This window comes from Tenrec ecaudatus, chromosome 1, assembly GCF_050624435.1.
Source record: "Tenrec ecaudatus isolate mTenEca1 chromosome 1, mTenEca1.hap1, whole genome shotgun sequence".
Classification (NCBI taxonomy): Eukaryota; Metazoa; Chordata; class Mammalia; order Afrosoricida; family Tenrecidae; genus Tenrec; species Tenrec ecaudatus.
Genome location: NC_134530.1, coordinates 309882747 through 309902291, shown reverse-complemented (window position 1 = coordinate 309902291; position 19545 = coordinate 309882747). Strand labels below are relative to the sequence as shown.

General features: G+C 44.2%; 1 protein-coding gene across 2 annotated transcripts in view; it reads right to left on the bottom strand.

Annotated features, from left to right (window-relative positions):
* Positions 1 to 19545, bottom strand: part of SLC35F3 (solute carrier family 35 member F3) — a 546340-nt gene that overhangs the window by 153446 nt on the left and 373349 nt on the right. The window lies entirely within an intron of this gene.

Genomic DNA, 19545 nt, shown 5'->3' with positions numbered 1-19545 from the left:
GCTGACTCATAGTGACGCTGTAATACAGGGTAGAACCGCTCTCTGAGTTTCCAAGACTGTAACTTTTTGTGAAAATAGAAAGCCCCATCTCTCTCTCTCTCTCTCTCTCTCTCTCTCTCTCTCTCTCTCTCTCTCTCTCTCTCTCACACACACACACACACACACACACACACACACACACACACACACACACACAATGGGGAAAACCTCCGCTGGGCAGAGTTTCATCGTACAAATTTTTCCCGCTAGGCTAGCATCGAGTAATTTTCTCTGAGTTAGTGCACCTAGTGGCATCATCTGGGAAGGTTCTCTTTGGTCACGGTGAATTTTTTGTAAAAGCAGTTTCACTGGAACCTCGGTTTTTTGTGATGGCCAATTTAAGAGAACAACATGCAACGGTAAAATTTTGTTTCCTGTTTGGGAAAAATGCTACAGAACCTGTTGTGATGTTGAGCACAGATTACAAGGGCATGCCATGAGGAAAACTCAAGTATCAGAGAGAGTTTGTCATTCCCCAAAAGGTGAAATGTCAAATGATGACAAACAATTCATGCACTTGTGCTCGAAGACTGATAAAGGAAGGACCCTGGAAGAGATGGGGAAATTATCTGAAGTAGGGCTTGCTGCGAAATTTGTTCCTTGGGTTCTGTCTGGCCACGAAAAAGAGCATCAAGTGGAAGCAAGTGGTGCTTTGAAAGAACAGTTCGGAAGCAACCCAGACTCGTTTCCCCAAGGTCATTACTGGTGACAAGACCCGGTGCTAGTCTTACGATCTCAAAAGCAAACACCAATCAAACCAGCGGAAGATGCCATCATTCAAGACGATGCTTCTTTGTTTTTTTGATGTAAGGGGAAGGTGCATTTGGGATCCATACACCAGGTCATACTGTTAATCAAGCTTTCTATTTAAAGGTTCAGAAAAGATAGTGTACCAGTGTGTGACAAAAAAGACCCGATTTGCAGTCGTCTCAGTATTCTAGTTTGGGTCAAAAACAAAACAGCATGCCTCTCTTGCCCCACACACCTTACTCACCTGACCTCCCACAGTGCAACTTATTTTTGTTTCTACAAATGAATAGGGACATGAAAGGACAGTGACTGACTACACAGAAGTGATGAAGAAAAAAACGAGGGAGGTGCTATCAGTCATCCAAACAGATGAGTTTGGAAAATGGTTCCCAGAATGGAATTGTAGGTTTGACAAATGCATTAAGTGTCATGGAGAGAACTTTGAAGGGTATAAGGTTGTTTTGTAAATAAAATAAAATAAAGACATAGCTTTGAAAAACTAATTCCAGTTTTTTATGAGTACTCCCTCATATATGCAGGTACACACACACACACAAATATGCATATACATAGAAGCCCAGTGGTATAGTGGTTACAAGTTAGGCTGCCATTGAAAAGTCAGCAGTTCAAAACCACCAGCTGCTTCCAGGGAGAAAAAGGAGTTATCAACAGTTACAAACAGTTATAAACAGTTACAGCCTCAGCCGCCTCACTGGCAGGGGTCCTCAAACTACAGCCCGCAGGCCACATGTGGCCCGGCCAAGGACATTTATCCAGCCCGCTGAATGTTTTTGTCCCATTTTGTTTTTTACTTCAAAATAAGATATGTGCAGTGTGTACAAGAATCTGTTCATAGTTAAAAACAAAACAAAACAAAACTATAGTCCGGCCTTCCAATGGGTCTGAGGGACAGTGAACTGGCCCCCTGTTTAAAAAGTTTGAGGACCCCTGCCTCAGATGCTCACAGGGGCAATTCTACCCTGTTCAATAGGGTCACTATGAGTCGGCGTTGATTCAATGGCAGCGAGTTTGTCTGTGGATCCACTTGCACACACACACACACACACACACACACACACACACACATTTCCTATTGATCTCCTCCAGGCCCACTTCAAAGGTCTACATAAACGTCTCTGTGAAAAGTCATTCTGGAACTGCCCTACTTCCGAAAACTTGACAGCCAGAGCTTGCCTACAGAAACTATGCTGCTGCCTTATGCCAAGTAAGGCATAAAAGATGTGAAAAGAACTATTTGTTTTTCATTCATGAATGAGTATGCGGTAGTCAGTTGGAAATTCAAACAGAGCCTTCTGTCTGTATAGTGTGCAACTAGGAGTAGATGCAAATTTCCAGAAGGCAATGTAATTGCCTTTTATGTTTGTATGTCACAATTTCAGGAACACAATCATCCAGCGAGGTAAATCTGGGTTCAATGTCACTTATTACGCAGGTGTTAGCTAATCCTACTACCAAACACCAGCTTTGGTAGTATCTAGCATAATACAAAGCATAGTGTTATGTTGCTAGTAAAAAAGAATAAATGTATTTTATTTTCCCAAAACCTGTTTGCTGTTATAAATCGCATTTGATGCCGTCTGAACTAGAAGTCTAACCACAACCACAGTATTTTCAATTACCTCATATATATGCAAAAGGTGGATAAAAAAGAAAGAAGATGTGCTGTGTAAGAATGATGGTTTGGCAAAGACTATACCACAAACTGCCACGAGATTAGTTTTAGAAGAAATATCACTAGAATAGTCCTTGAAGGTGTGGCTGGTTGAGACTCTGACGTACTTAGTCATCGGAAAAGATCGCTTGCTAGAAAAGGATGGCGCGATTGCTAAAGTAGAAGATGACAGAAATTGGAGAAATGCTCCTGGAAATGGAGAAGCGCAATAGCCGAAACAATGGAAACTCACACTTGCCGATCATGACGATAATGTAAGAGGAGGCCATGGTTCCTATGTAAGGTAGCCATGAGTCCGAGCTGGCGTGATAGTCACTAAGGGTCAGCACAGACATATTGTGCTTCATTACCTGCTTCCTTAATAGTGAACCTCCCACTTCTCTTACTTTTCATGGGTGGATATCTTAGTTGGAAAAGCCTGGTGAGGGGTGAGGGGTGGGGGGTAGAGGGGGAAGAAGGCGAAAGCCTGGGAAGATTATTAAATATTTCACTTCTCTGGGGCTTTAGAAGGTGTGGTGGTAAAGCAGTTGGCTATACAGCGGGCTAATCGCAAGGTCAGCAGTTTGAACCCACCAGTAGCTCATCGGAAGAAAGATGAGGTTTTCTACACTGGCAACGATTTACACCCTTGGATACCAAAAGGAATAAGCTACTCTGTCCTATAGGGTAGCTGAGTTGACATCGACTTGGTGAACTCACTCACTCACTCTCTCTCTCATTCACTCTCTCACTCACTCACTCTCACTCAAAAAAAACCAAACAAACAAGAAAACACAATTAAAAAAAAAAGAAATCGACTTGGTGGCAGTGCTGTTAGATTTTTTGGTGTTGACTATCTGAGCAGCTTCTGTGCCCAGTCAGGCCTACAGGAGAGGGTGAAGCACCTTTTGTATGTGCCCTTGCTTGCTTTTGCTCATGGTGAAATCCATTTTAGACAGAAGCAAAAACATCCCAATGAACACATTAATCATCTGCCACTTTGGATTAGTGTCTGTAACCTTTCATTATTGAAATAATCTGTAAAGAGTGCTGGAGGCAAGGGTGTGTCTCAAATAACAACATCCCTGCCAAAAACTCATACTGGAAAGATATTTGGGGATAGAACGTTAATGTCATAATAAAATGTGGATTTTCCTACATGAAAATGGACTCCTGTGGAGATGCAATAAATTCAGATTTGCAGGACATTCCTTCATCTAGTGTTTTCATTGTAGCAGATAACAGCTTAAAATGTGAATAACTAAGCAATGATGGATGCTGCATCCTTATTACAATGCAGGCGATAAATCACCAATCGTGTAATTTGCATTGCTAAAATGTGCCCACGGGCTTGGATTAAAGGAAATACTCTCTAACTTGGCAACCATTCTATCGTAACCAAAGGAAATATTGGTAGTACAAAATCAAAATAAACACATGCCTAACTAAAATCAATAAGTCCTTATTTAAAACACTAAAATATCCAACAATGTTTCTCAAAAAGTAATGCAGTTAACAAGGATGCTGAAAAACAATGGACTTCGTGGTCAGTTATGTTTGGAAAACATGAGGTAGATCAAAGATAGCTTATGTTGTAGGGCTATCCAGACCTACAGGACAGAGTAAAATTTCAAGATGCAGCTACAGACTGTGGTGATTCTCAAACTATTTGAATGAGTAACACGTTCTGGTCGCTTGACACTTTGGGAAAACACTGGAATCAAAGTCAGCCCAAACTGATAGAGTACAACACCTTCATTTTACAGTGCCGAGCCTCCTATAAAAAAATCACTTATTTTCTTGTTCATTAGCACCCATAGGACTGCCCGACTCCTACCTCATGTGAACTTAGCAGCATACTTTACAACAACATTCTGAAAGAACATAGCATTAAAAAAGTAATCTTATTGCAGAGAACATCTTATGATCCAAAGCTATCACTATTGACAATTTGCTTCAATTTTTCCTCTTCAATGTACACACACACTCCTCACACATGCACACCCATATTCCTATCAACCCATGGTAAATTTACACATGAACCGTTGCCCGATCCCATGCCGTACCACAATCTCTCATACTCACATGCATACCTATACTCATATTCACACCACACTCACACACACACACACACACACACAACTCTCCATACCCACCACATTCACACACACTTCCTACACATGCACACATACACACCTTTATAGTAATACCCACACTCATAGGCTTCCATAAGGACACACACTATGCTGAACACACACACACACACATCACACCTATACACACCAAATTCACATTCACCCCAAACCCATACTCACTGACACATACCACACACACAATATACACACAGAGGCATTCTTAAGCACACGCATCACACCACACACCACCATCACCCATGGATACATTCAGTGATGGGATTCATTCGGTTTGAACCGGTTCGGCAGAACTGATACCTGCTTTTTGGTTTAGTTTGGTGAGCGGTTGTTAAAATGGCACTTATAATCAGGGTTCTCCCTAATGTGCGCAGTGCCCAGCCACCCAATGTGGAAATCACAGGTTTGCATCCCTTACTCGATCCTAATGTTTATCTGTGCAACAGAGTATTCCTAGAACCCATAGTAAAGTTCATTGCATCCACAGGTATAAAAATTAGCCAGAACTCTGCTCGCAGTTTGTATTTCATAAAACTCGTTGCACGTTTGCTGAAATGCTACATTTTCATTCGCGGTGTTTGTCACGTTAGTAAACAAGCCTGTAATGTAAAGAGGGTGCGTACCCAACAGCCAGCGGGTGACGCGCTGTCACTCGTTTCAGCAATGTGTTATGCCTCAAATTCCCATGAGACATTGTGAGTGGGTCAAGCAATTCTTGAGAGGCTTCAAAGAACTAAAAATATTGTCAGAAAATGGCTCTGAGTTCAGTCGAAACTGAAAGGTGTTTTCAAAGATGAACGCATTATGTTCAGAGAAGCAAAGTCACCTGCTTCTAACATATCAAACGCAATGACTATTGTCTGATTGGCCTATCTCTAAAAGAAATGGCATCCTACACCTACAGTGAGATGGTTAAGGATAAATTACACGGCCGAGGATGATCAGATAAAAGCGAAGACTACTGCACGTGAGGATGTCAATCAAGAAGCAATATGGAAATATCTTAAATGATAGCTTTTACCACATCTTACTTAATATTTTTCATCCATATTTTAAAGCCTCTTCTTATAACAGAATCTGATTCGGTGTGCCTCTTTTATTGTTATTTAAGTATTAACTGTATGAAATAATAAACTACCTTCCAGAGTGTCATTTTTTAATACTTAAAACCGTCATCAGGGAAGTGAACCAGTTGCTAAGTTATTTGAATCCCACCACTGGATACAGTCATGTATCCACTACCCAGCAAAAATGGGATTGTATTATGTTTTCATATTGCATTTCTTACACACTAATACAAGAAGGCATGTACTTTTCATGCCTCCCGGGTCTGTGCCCAATTCATGTATCCAAGGATCATTTCAATTAGTCAGATGCAGAGCAAGTATCTGTCCTGAGTCAGTCCAGAGCTCGGGGCAGACAATAAATAAACAAAAATATGATTATTATTGTTCCAGAACACCCAGACTATCTGTACATGACAAAACTGTGAAAGAATTGTGCAACAGAGTTAGACTACAAGCATAAGAAGAATTCTGAAAAGAAAATGGCCAACGTAGGCTGTAATAATAGTTTTAAAAAGAAGAAGGAGAAGAAGAAGAAGGAAGAAGTCCAAGGCTTGGCCTGGTCTTTGAAGGATAAATTGGCTCAGAGTTAAAGGAGGAGCCGAGTAGTGTGTAGGAAATGCATCAGTCTGCAGAGAGCCACAGACAGTTCCTGGGTTGTGCAAACATTTACATGTTTGTCTGCTAACTGGAAGGTTGGTGGTTCAAGTCTATCAGAAGCATATGGCTGGAAGGCCTGCTGATCAGTTTCCCCGAAACCAGCCATTGACAATTCTACAAAGGACAGTTCTATTCTGACAAAAATGGGGTCACTATGAGTCAGCATCAACTCAACAGCAAGTGACAGAAGGGCAGAGAAGACAAGGAGAGTGGAATCCAACTCCCCACATCAGTCACCCAATCTCTCTGCCTCCAACCTTGTTTTCTTAGTCAGGTATTGAGGGGAGGAAATGCTTATATTAGCTGAAGGCACTGGAACAAATTATGATGTTGACCCTACTTTATTTAAAAAGTGAAAGTCCTGATGTTCAAACCAAAGGGGAAATTTAGTTGGATGTGTACAGGTGGTATGCCAAATGCATTTCACACCACGCGTCTTCCAGCGTTCAAATTCCGCCCTTGTTTCTCATCAGCAGTCCTGTTTATTCTCTGGAAAGACTCAAGTTGCTTTGAAACATAAGGTACTATAATAAAAGGGTAATGTTTCTTATCAAAAGTGGGAAACTATTGTTTATTTTCCACTCCCCTTCTAAACTGCATAAAATCAAGAAATCCCTGTGTTTGAATTCACTCTTCTGTTACAATTGAAAATAGTATGTGCATATATTTATAGGTTTAGTATTAAGGTAGCAGAAGGACATTGGGCCTCCACTCAAGTACTCCCTCAACGCAAGAACACTTTGTTCTATTAAACCGCCATTCCTTGATGCTCATCTTCTGACACGATCATTGAAGACAAAGCAGGTGCATAAGCAAATGTGGTGAAGAAAGCTGATGGTGCTCAGCTATCAAAAGATATAGCGTCTGGGGTCTTAAAGACTTGAAGATAAACAAGTGGCCATCTAACTCAGAAACAACAAAGCCCACATTGAAGAAGCACACCAGCCTGTGTGACCACAAGGTGTGGAAAGGATCAAGTATCAGGCATCAAAGAACAAAAAATTCAAATCATTGTACATGAGGGGGAGTGGGGACCCAAGACCCATCTGTAGGCAACTGGACATCCCCTTACAGAAGGGTTGCGGGGAGTTGACGAGCCAGCTATGGTGCAGTATAGCACCGATAAAACATACAATTTTCCTGTAGTTCCTAAATGCTTCCTCCCTCCCCTCACTATCATGACCCCAATTATACTTTACAAATCTGACTAGACCATAGGATGTACACTGGTACAGATAGGAAGTGGAAATACAGGGAATCCAGGACAGATGATCAGGACCAGTGGTGAGAGTGGCGATACTGAGAGGGTGGTAGGAGGGTGGGTAGAAAGGAGGAACCGGTTACAGGGATTTGCATATAACCTCTTCCCTGGGGGATAGGCAACAGAAAAGTGGGTGAGGGAGACGTCGGACAGGATAAGATATGACAAAATAATAATAATGTATAATTATCAAGGGTTTATGAGGGAGGGGGAATTGGGCAGGAGGGGGAAAATGAGGAGCTGATACCAAGGGCTCAAGCAGAAAGCAAATGTTTTGAGAATGATGATGGTAACACGTGTACAAATGTGCTTGATACAATGGATGGATGTAGGGATTGTGATAAGAGCTATACGAGCCCCCAATAAAATGTTGGAATAAAAAGAAAAAGAAAATAACTGTGCAGATTATCTCGAAGAAATCATTTTCAAATTAGCTCCCAGTTCCTTGCTGTTTCATCTCAGTTGACCATTTCTACACTCGCAACACTGTCTTTGTCGTCCTCATATATTTCTTCCCACAACAACTCCTCTGTTTATGTTCAGTCATCTGGCACCTTACATTTTGACCTTGTGCTTCAATCAGGACTTCGGGGAGCCACCCAAAGCTAGTTGCTCTGCCTCAATGGTCATGGTCACAGGTGCTGTAATTGAGGACGGAAACATCTACCTCCCTGCAGCTGTGTCATCCACATATGCTCGCTTGATGCTGCTTAATTCATTGAGAAATGCTGGGTCACAGGTTCACAACCCACCCACCCCCAACACACACACACACACACACACACACACACACACACACACACACACACACACACACACTAGCTCTATTCCTCATGCTGCTTTCAGTGAAAGTTTTGGAGGAAGTTGAGGATGTTGGTGGCTGGAGAGAGAGGAAGGTTGTTCTCTTGGACACAATGGGTACTCACTCCCTGGGGCATGATGGGAACTGAATCCGGAGTGCACTTGAGCTTCCATGTTGAACTCTGCCTCAGAGTCAGGTGCAGCAGAGGGCAGTTGGGGACGCTAATGAAACTGCATCGATTCGACCATTTGCCAAACCACTCAACCCATGTCTCCTACCTGAGATTTACAGAGCAGTTCACACCCTTGGATCAAGCAGAAGCAAGGCCTAGGGGCAAAGCTCCTGAGCAGAAGGAAATTCCAGGTCATAACAGGTGAGATGAAGGTCTAGTTTGGTTGCCAGGCCACTTTAGGACCATAGCAAGTTCTTGGTCTTATGAACTATATACCAGTTTTTCTCGGTGTGTGTGTGTATGTGTGTGTGTGTGTGTGTGTGTGTGTGTGTGTGTAGAATTCTAGATAAATCGGGGGCAGTGACAGACTGCTATGGTGCTAGACAAATGTCACTGGGGCTTCCTGACTAAGACAGCGCAAGAAGAAAGTTCTAGCAATCTGTTTCTGAACATCCACCAATGAGAACCCTATGGATCATAACAGTCTGATATACAACCAATAAGGACAACATAAGAGCAGGGAACATTTTGTTGGGAGATGGGAAAATACCAATTTGGTTCCAAAGCAGAATTATTTCAATAACTTCTTCTGCCTACCACTGAGTTGACTACAATCGTAGTGACCCAATCAGACAGGATAGAACTGTCCTTTCAAGTTTGTGAGAATTTAAATCTTGACCCGAGTAGACAGCCTTACTTTTTCCTGTGGTTAGCAGTCAGGGCCTGGCCCACTCTGCCACCAGGGCTCCTGATGGCCCATTAGGAGAAAAATGCCTGCATTTGATTATTAAATTAGACGTATTAATTACTATTTCACGCGTTTACCACCTGTGAATCTCTTAAGCGTTTGTTGTAAAATGATCCCCGGAGGCAGTGTGAAGAGATGAGAGAAAATATGGCAGGTAGAACGTTTTCAAAAACAAAATGGATATTTTGCACTTGGGAATTATTTCCCTGACAGGGGTACAGAAGGAACAGGGAGGGAAATGACGGCTACCCTGGGGCACCATAAGCGAGTTTCTCTGAGAGCCTCTCAATGTTCTAACAGCAGCATGAGTGCTGGCCTGAGGTAGCGCTTCTCTGTTATCACTGCTGACGCAGCAAACAGGCAACTATATCAACATTGGCCAGCCACCCTCCCATCTCCTGGGGGTGTCCCGAGACCTCTGAATAGAAATCACACCCCAACTTGCACCACTGTCCGACAGTCCTGGAATGTGGATGGGCTAAGCTGCACTTCAAGCTGGTTCCCCCTGGGGGAAGAGCCTTCTGCTTCTGGGAAGGGAGCAGAGTTCTGCGCTTCAGCGTGTGAACAAAAACCTCTGAGCTTAAGGGGATCAGTTTTAATCTGTCCGACCTGGCTAGTCATGGCTAGTGAGCCTCCTAAAATCCAAGCTTCTCCTAGCCCAGGCACAGCACTCCAGCGTTCACACAGTTGTCATGCTGCACCTGCAAGCTCAGTGGGATTTTGGCTTACTTAATGACCTGCACAGAAACACATACAGACACCCTCCCATTTGGGGAAGATGTATCCTTTTTGGAAAGTTGCTATCTCCAAGTTTTTGGATTTCTATGTGGCTAGAGTTGAGGCTGTTGGAAATTCATGGGAAAGCCATCTTGCAAGAAAGACTTAGTGTAGCTAAGACAGCGGCACCCATTCCTGCCACCTGCAGACTCCAGGAAAGATGCACTGGAATGCTCTCCTGTGTGGGGCCAGCTCAGCCCGGCCCCACTCCGAGCAGCCCCTAGGCAGTTGTTGAGTGGCAAGACATCTCTGGCCCTCTACTTAGAAGGGGGAGCATATTCTGGTTGGATAAAATATCTTAAGAAAATGAGCCAAGCAAGCCAAACTCATTACACAACTTACCTTGCTGAGAAAATACTGTTTTCTGACATAGACGTTCAGTTCTTAGTAGACAACTTGTATCCATAAGGCAAAGAGGGGTGCACCTGCTGACTTCTCCTGTACCCCCTGCATTTTTATTTCCCACCATGGTTAAGTGACGAGTTCTGACTAAGGGTAGTGTGGCCACGATAATTCCCAGGAGGGATTCCATAATAGAGTCGCTATGAATCAGAATGGACTCCATGGCAGTGAGTGTGGGTTTGGGTTTCTTAGGAGGCAGTGATGATAAAATAATGGGGCTGTCCCCAGAAAGCTGTGAAGTTACACAGCTTCTCATTTATGTCTTCCCAGAGTCCAGAGGCCCTGCCCAGTGTCCAATGCTGGCTGTCTGCAAAGATCTGCACGTTGCTAGTGTAGAACCATCATGTTCAAACCTGCCTCACTCCCCCTGTCCTGAGTAGAAGGTTTGCATCAGACAAACCAATTGCAGCTAACGAGGAAGCGGTTTAATAGACTCAGATCATGTTTCAGAGAAAGGGCCAATGGAAATTTTATTCTAATCCAATTTCTGTTCAGCAAGAGAAGCCCACGTTCAAAAACAGGAAATGAAGCGACATGGGCTGACACCTAAGCCAGTGTTCTTCCCTTTAACCCCTGGCCCAAGTGACACAATGTCTTCATCAGTGAACATGCATCCCTTGCCAAAAAGGCTTTTAAGAATTGAATCACTTCTTGGCTGTTCTGATGTAGCTCCTCGGCTCTGTCTCCCAGCTCTCCAAGTCTTTCTCCCCATGCAGCAGCACTTCCTGCAGATGATCCCCAATCCTCCTTCGGGCGCCTCTGCATCTCCATATTTCGGTGTATCTCCACCTTATCATCTCCTTTCAAAGCATTTCTCCTTCCTCACTTTGGCTTTCTTCCTATGCCACCCTTCCTCTGAAGGCTTTCATTGCATTAACCTCCTGGGGTAACCAAAGACCAGCCTTGCTTCCTTCCTCTGGGTCACAAGATCAGCAGTCCCGTCTCACTTTTAGATTGCACACCTTCCCCAAGTCCGACAGCCAAACTCCTCAACTATGACCTGCTCTGGTTTTTGCTGTTTCCTCGCTAAGCACAGATCCTCAGCACCACTTAGAACTGTTTCTATGAAGTCCTCCTGTCTTTGTGGCATCTGACATCACTGGCATTTTTTTTTTAACTTTGATGTCACTGCATTACCTGAGCCCTTTTTGGACTCAGCTGTTTAGACTCCCCTGGTCTCTCAAGTATATGTAGACATCCTCACGTGCAGGCTCGGCACCATTCTCAAGGGGCATTCCCGTCCTCTCTCCCCCACCTCCTGGCCAGCCGGACACCTGATCTGGCTGCCAACCCACATTGTCAAAACTTGACTTCCTCTCCTCTCTCTCAACGCTTGTTTTCCCTTCTGTCTTTGTTGCCAGTCTGATTGACATCTCTCGTTTCCCACTGTCCAGGTCCTCCAAACTTACAGTCTGTCATGACGGTCTAGTGAGTTATTTTCTGTTTTGTGCTTGTCCCTGCCATTCGGTGGAGTGTGGTGATGAGAGAAGCCGAGCACGAGGCCGTTATTTCATAGAGTCAGTTGCTTACTCCACTTCGTCAGATGTGTGGCCGATAATACAAGGACCCACTGCAGGAGGTGTTATGAGGGCTAGAGGAAAGAGCTCCAGGAAAGAGCACATGGCCAGCCATGCCAACAGCCATGATGCTAATCTGTGTCCTCTGCCTGGTTATGTTAGGCAGATAGGCAGGGATGGGATGTCCATTGACGCATGCCCAAGAGAGCCAAGCACGGGAACAAGGAGTGGTGCACTGCACATGCTCAGAGGCTCAGGTTTCCCGCCGGCGGACCTGGGTGGGCGTTAAACCCAGATCGGCCCACCTGGGCCAGGTGAATTCAATCCAGCCAATGGGTTCGTCCACCACACCTCCCCCTGGAATCCTTGGAAAGGCAGGAGCCAGGGGGAGAGAGGAGGAACTGGGGAGAGAACTTGAGAAAGAACTTGAGACAGGTCTTTGGAGGAGAACTTGGGAGAGAGATCTCTGCCAGGCTGCATGGTCGGGAGGAATCCTATGGGTGCCGCGTAAAACCTGAAACTTCTTCTCTCATTAAACTCACTTGGATCACGAGTCAGGCTTCGGCATGAATTCTTTCTCCTGCGGAGCCAAGGACCGAGGTGTAACTCTATCCCCAGAGAGATCTTACAGTTCCTGCGGCCACTTCCCTATGTGTCTCCTTGCCTTAACTATTATCCCCAGCAGCACTTTTAAAATCTTTTTTTGCTGTGGTCTTCAGTACAACTTACACACCCATCTGAAAAAGGAGTGTCACCGATCAATACTGGTGTTTATTATGCATAACACACATTGGTATTTGTGAAACGGGAATTGGTATGTGGATTCAAATTCCTGTATTAAAAACATTTCATGTGTCTATGAACTAGTCATGTTACAGCAGGGAACAGCCCTGCAACCTGTGACTGTCTTATTCTTCCTGGACTTGGATCATGTCTTTCGCCTCCTCTGTTCAACCACAACCTATTTCAATTCATTCTTCCAATCCCAGCAATGAGGATGCCCGAGAGTCTGACTTCGGTCTGCCTTACAACCTTGCCCTCCCCAGCCAGGCTTCCTTAGGGAACCAGAACTCCAGTCACATTTGGCGAGGCCCTGTGTCCAAGAGCCATCCTTTCCAAGCTCTGCATTTTTTCCCATGAAACCTACACAGCAAGGAACTGTATACTTACCCCCATCTCTCACAGGTGAAGGCACATTCACCATCTCCGCTTTGTCTCCATAAGCTCCCAGGAAAGCAATTACCAATGGAGGAGGAGTCATTCCTGGAGTCTTGTGAAAAACACAATTTTAACCACACTCAGGTTTCCAGCGCCTCGGGAACACGTGTCCTGTTAGACAAGGCTGTCTTGACAAAGGCGGGAATAATGGTGGCCAATGGGCTCAAGCATAGGAACAGTTATTAGGATGGCCCATGACCGGGCAGTGTTCTGTTCTGTTGTGCACTAAGGTCACGATGAGTCCCTGGTAGTTAGATGATTTTATGTCCACTAGACACTCCTGACAAAAGGGAAGCCACGCCTGTCAATCAGGTCACAGCTGGATGCTATGTCCGTGGAAGCGTGGCTTTCTTATCACCAGGGACCCAGGGGCCCACCCTCTCTGCCTCTTTCCCTTTGCCTTCCTGCCTGCTAGGACTGTGCCCTTGACCCTGAGAGCTGCTGGAGCCCCCTCATGTTTCCACCAGCCTTGGATCCGCACGACTCTGCACCCACTGGTCTGTGGTCTTCCTGAATTTGGCATCATTGCATGTGGCTGTGTGGATCCAAAGAGAGGTTTATGGATGGATATTGGACTTATGGACTTGAGTTGGACTGGGGTGGGATGCTTTCTTGATATATAATGACTTCTTGATATAAAGCTCTTTCTTATACATATATGAGTGTCACTAAATTTGCTTCTCTCCTCACCTCGGCCTGACATAGTTCAGAGCCAACATAGGGTCATGTTAGACTTAAGACACTGCTTGCAGCTAATAATTATCAAGTAACTTCCCTGTAGGCAGTCAGCTGCCAGCCTACTGCCTCTTCCCACTATGGGTAGGCCTGCTCCCTGCTGCTGAGGACAATGGGCTACTTCTCCCTAAAGGCTTACAGTCATGGATTTGGTTCCTGTAGCTGGAGTTCACAGCCTACTGATAATGGTGCCAGGGAACAGGTCAAACCCGCTCAGTGACATCCAAAGTTAGGCTGCCATCCTGAATCTAGGATCTGCCCATCTTGCCACATGTATAGCCCCAATACCACCCCTTCCTATTGCGAGGATACCCCTAGATCGTCCCCCTCCCATTACTGTATTACCTATAGCACAACCCTTTCCTGTGACGTATGTCTACACCTGTAATTAGAGGGCTTGCATGTCCCCAGAGAATATAAAAACTTTGGTTAGCATTAAATATCTCTCTCCATCCACGTGGACCACCAAGTGGGGCAGAGGTGAGCATGCTACCATGAAATGTGTCTGACTCCATTATTTCAATCTCTCTTCTATCTCTCATGCTCTCTATGACTATACTATAATCTTTACTTATGATCGCTGTACAATTGTGCCTACCGGACCCGTGATGATGTGCTAGGGGCAGGATTCCCCTCGCAGGGGCACAACAACAACAACAACAACAATGGAAGCAGGAGTGTCTCATCTCAGCCAATGGCAGCCCAGCCTCAGTGACTGACCCTCTGCTGATGTGCAACACACGTTTTATACTTCTCTCATGGATTAAAAACATACTATTCTCAAATAGCATCATGTGTCTGTGCCTTTCTGACCTACCCCATTGGTATGGAAGCTCTGTCAGGCCCAGGATTCTCTCTTATTTTATTAGCATCCCCAGCAGCATCTGATTCCAACTCTTTTGCAATATTGGACAATACATTGGACCAATACCAATCTAGTACGATATTAGGTAACATTATTTGGTCAACATTGATAATAGAGTCGACAATGCTTTTTGTCATTGAAATTGCAGATCTAAGGCAAACCAGTCAACATATTTGGGGGCCTGGGAACCCTTTGGCAATACGTCTCTTCTCCCTCCTCTCACACTGGACCAACAATACTGGGTCCCCATATAACAACCGAGGGTCCCCCCGATGGCTGCTCTATTCCATCGACAGACCCAGAGGAGCTGGGATTACTTTCTGAGTAGCTTACAGTCTCATTCGCCTGAAACAGAGGTAATGATAATAGATTTGGCCATCCCAGCTGCAGTCCAGACTAAGCCATTCTGTGGCGGGGGCCTTAGAAAACAAATACTTGTTGAGTGCCTACAAATGCCACCAAACCTGTCGCCATCAAGCAGATTCTGACTCTTGAGGAATCCATGTGTTACAGGGTAGAACTACTTCATAGAACGGTCTTGCCTGAGGAAGCAGATTGCCAGCTGTTTCTTAAGTGGTGCTGTTAAGCTGGCTCAAACAGCCAAATGTTTAGTCAAACTAGGGAACCTTTCAAAATGCCACCGACGCATTTCATTTTCATGGCTTTGCTTGTGATGTCATGTGTTCTCGAGTTGCTCCAGACTCATAGTGGCCCCACAGGAAAAAGAACTGTCCCCATAGGATTTCTTTACGGAAGCAGGCTGCCACATCGTTCTCCCTTGGAGCGGCTAGTGGCTTTGAACCACTGGACTTTTAGTTCAGCAGCTGAGCACTTACTATTGTACCAATGAATGCCTTAATTATCCCCAGAACTCAGTTGATATGCAGCTGTGCAAAGGCTTTGCATGGCTTTGTAACCAGGCAGGAAAATGTTTGAAGCCTAGCATGCTGATTTTCTAACTCCAAAACCTTGAGTGAGGATGGCTTCCCTAAGTCTCGGTTTCCTCAGCTGTCAGTTAGAGTACTGTTGTCAATGTTTCTTTGTGGAGGATTGGAGATAAGGTAGCAGCCTTTTTCAGAACAGTGCCTGCACCATGACAGGCCCTCGGCAAACTTTTCTTCTCATTGGGAAGAGGTATGTTTTGGCATCTCTAGGGTTGGATTGTTAACTTCAGGGTTGGCAGTTCAAATCCACCAGCCGGTCTGTTGGAGGAAGATAAAGCTGTCTGTTCCCATGAAGATTTCCACACACACCCCAAAACCCTACCTAGGGTCACAATGAGTTTGAATTAAGTCCATGGCAATGAGTGTGTTTTTTCACACGAGAGGATGGGATTCTGAAGAGCTTATGTCATTAGTTGGAGTCCCGTTGGTAAGCATGCGAGGTGACAGACACTACACCAGGCTGTGGAACTCCACAGTACTTCTTGCCTCATGGGGAATTCAGTGCGCGTTCTCAACTATAACTGATTAAATGTGATCTTATTGAATAGAGCTAGTTGTGAATCTAGACGGTCTTTGGAAATATTCCTCTGCGAGAGGTGCATCACTGGCCACCAATCAGGAAATTTTCTGCTAGGAAAATTTGGGAAAGAGGATGAACTGCTAAAAGGTAACAGAAAACTTCAACTCTTTCTAGTTTCAGCCCACCTGAGGTCAGGCTTTCCACACTTTCTCGCCCTTTCTGGGCAAGTCTGTGCATACAGTCTCCCCTCTGCTTCAAAAATCACCCCCTACTCCTCAAAGCCTGACAAATCTCTTTAGATCCCCCCAATCTCCTCCTCCAGAAGGCCTCCCACAACTGATCGATCTTCAGTATCCTGGAACCATTTTGTTCTCAGCACTGAACTTGATCTTACCACCTTGTACTCAAGAATAGGTCTCTTTCTCAAGAGACTGGGTCTGAAGCTAGTAGAGTTCATCTTTTGCATCTCCAGGGCTTCATGAAGTCAACCCAGGACTCAGGATAGGCCAGGAGGAAACATTTGTTGGATAAATGATGTCATCTTGTCACTTCCTATGTTGTGCTCACTCAAGCACCACATTTTCAATTTCAGTTTTACATGTACTACATGCCTGTGCCACCTTGCCTCCTTTTAGAAGAAACCCTCCATCGGCTCATAAAGACTCTGTGCTGGCTGAATTCCCTCGCCGCAGCCCATCTGCTGTCCGCACAAAAACAACCACGGTATTGGGACTACTGAGTCTGCACACCCAACACAAAGCAAAATGATTCCAAACTTCCAAAACAAGCACGCAGGATGCAAATACGTCCAAAAATAGACCCAAAGCCAAGCTAAATAAAACACAGTAAGAACAAGAGAAAATACAGGCAGAGAGGTTTGTATGTCTGCACTGGCAGACAGGGCAGGTTTCTCAGTCCAGATCAGAAGGTTTATTTTTGCTCATTTATACTCATGTCTCCTATGCAACTACCACTTGTCGGTTGGTTTGTGTGTTGCTGTGATGCTGGAAGCTATGTCACTGGTGTTTCAAATACCAGCAGGGTCACCCAAAGTGAGCAGGTTTCAGCAGAGCTTCCAGACTAAGAATAGACTAGGGAAAAGGAATTAGCCACTGAGAACCTTATGGGGAGCAGTGAAATCCCCAAACCTTCACGAATAGAGCAGAACACTGTCAGAGACTGCCAGACGATGAGCCCCGCTGATCCAAAGGCACTCAAAATACGACTCAGGATGAGCTGCCTTTTTAAAGTCAAATCAGACCCAAACAGAGTCATCATGGATGGAATCAAATCATTAAAAGTAAGCCTTTCTGGCCAGCATTTCCAGTCACAAGTCAGAAAGAGAAGGAACCACTGCACACATCTACTAATAATGGGAAATTGGATTATACAACCAATAAAATAGGAAAATTTGAAGTTGTCAAAAATAAAATGGGATGCATAAATATTGATCTTCTAGGTGTTAGTGAGCTGAGATGGACTGCTACTGGCCACTGTGAATCAGAACATTGCACGGTTCACTCCTATGGCAGGAATGAAAGACTCAAGAGAAAAAAAAAAAGACTCAAGAGAAATGATATTACATCACATTTGAAGACCTACCTTCAAGCACGATGCTGTCTGTAACAGGATAATATCAATCCAAATACAATCGATCCAAACCCAGTCAACACAACTATTATTTAAATTAATGATGCATCAACCACAAAAGCTACTCTGCAGAAATGGAAGGATTTTACAAATGGCTTCCGTCTAAAAGGAATCAAACACACGATCAAAATGCACTGATAATTATTTGCAATCGGAATGCAATGTTGGAAACAAAGAGGAAGTAAAAGGAGTTAGAAACCATGGCAATGGGGATGGAAATGAAACTGGGCATCACATGATAGAATTTTGCCAGATCAACCCCTTCTTCATCACAATTACCCTTTTATCATTTTTTCAACAACACAAACAGCTACTATCCATGTGGACTTCCAGATGGAATATACAGAAGTCAAATGGACTACATCTGTGGGATGAGATGGTGGGGAAGGTCAATGTCAGCAGGTAAACCAAGGCCAGGGTCCGACTGTGGAGTAGTCCTTCACTTCCTCATATGTAAGTTCAGTGCTCGTACGCTTGTGTAAGTCGGCCATTGATTATGAAAGACAAGCAAGATCAATGCATTTAAACTATGACGTTGGCAAAGAATACTGAAAATGTCATGTATGGCCCAACGAACAAACAGACCTGTCTTGGAAGAAATAAGGTCAGAAAGCTCCTCAGAGGCAAGCATGGAGAGAGTTGGTCTCAAGTGCTTTGGACATATTATCAAGAGGGAACAGTCCCTGCAGAAGTACATCACATTAGTAGAATGGAGAAAGGCCCTTGACAAGCTGGACCGACACAGTGGCTGCAACGATGGACTCAAATATAAGAACAGTTATCAGGATGCTGCAGGACCAGGTGGTGTTTTCTTTTGTTTCACATTGGGTCTCTGTGAGTCAGAACCAGCTCAACAGCACCAGCCAATAACCACAAAGTGCAGGTTAAAGCTGAAAAAAAATTAAATCATGTCCATGAGAGCCAAACTATGACATTAAGCCCATTTAAATATTAAGAACATCTCAAGAACAGAGTTGAAACGTTAAATATCAATGAGAGAAGATCTGATGAAATGTGGGATGATATAAAAAATATCATACGTGAAGAAAGCAAAAGTCATTAAAAAGACAGCAAAGCAAGAAAAGATCAAAGTGGATGTCAGGAGAGAATGAATTTAGCTTCTAATTGTGAAGTAGCAAAGACAAATGGAAGAAATATTGGAGTGAAAAAGCTGAACAGAATCCAGGAACTGGAATAGAAATAGTGATACCAGAAGTGGTGAGGGAAGGTGGAAAGAGGAGGGGAGGAAGGGAGAACTGATTGCAATGATCGACATATAAACATACACACTCTACTCCAGGGGAACGAACAGAAACCATGGGGGAAAGGAGACAGCGGTCAGTGTAAGATATAAAAATAATAATAATAATGTATACTTTATCAAGGGGTTACAAGGGCTGGGGGCGGAGGGAAGGGAAAACGGGGGACTAATACCAAGGGCTCAATAGAAAATAAATGTCTACAAAAGAATGATGGCAACACATGTACAAATATTCTTGATACAATTGATGTATATGTAAAAGTTGTGAGAGCCCCCCCAAAATGATCTTTTAATGCAAAAAACAAAACAAACCAAAACACTGAACAGAAAATTTCAAA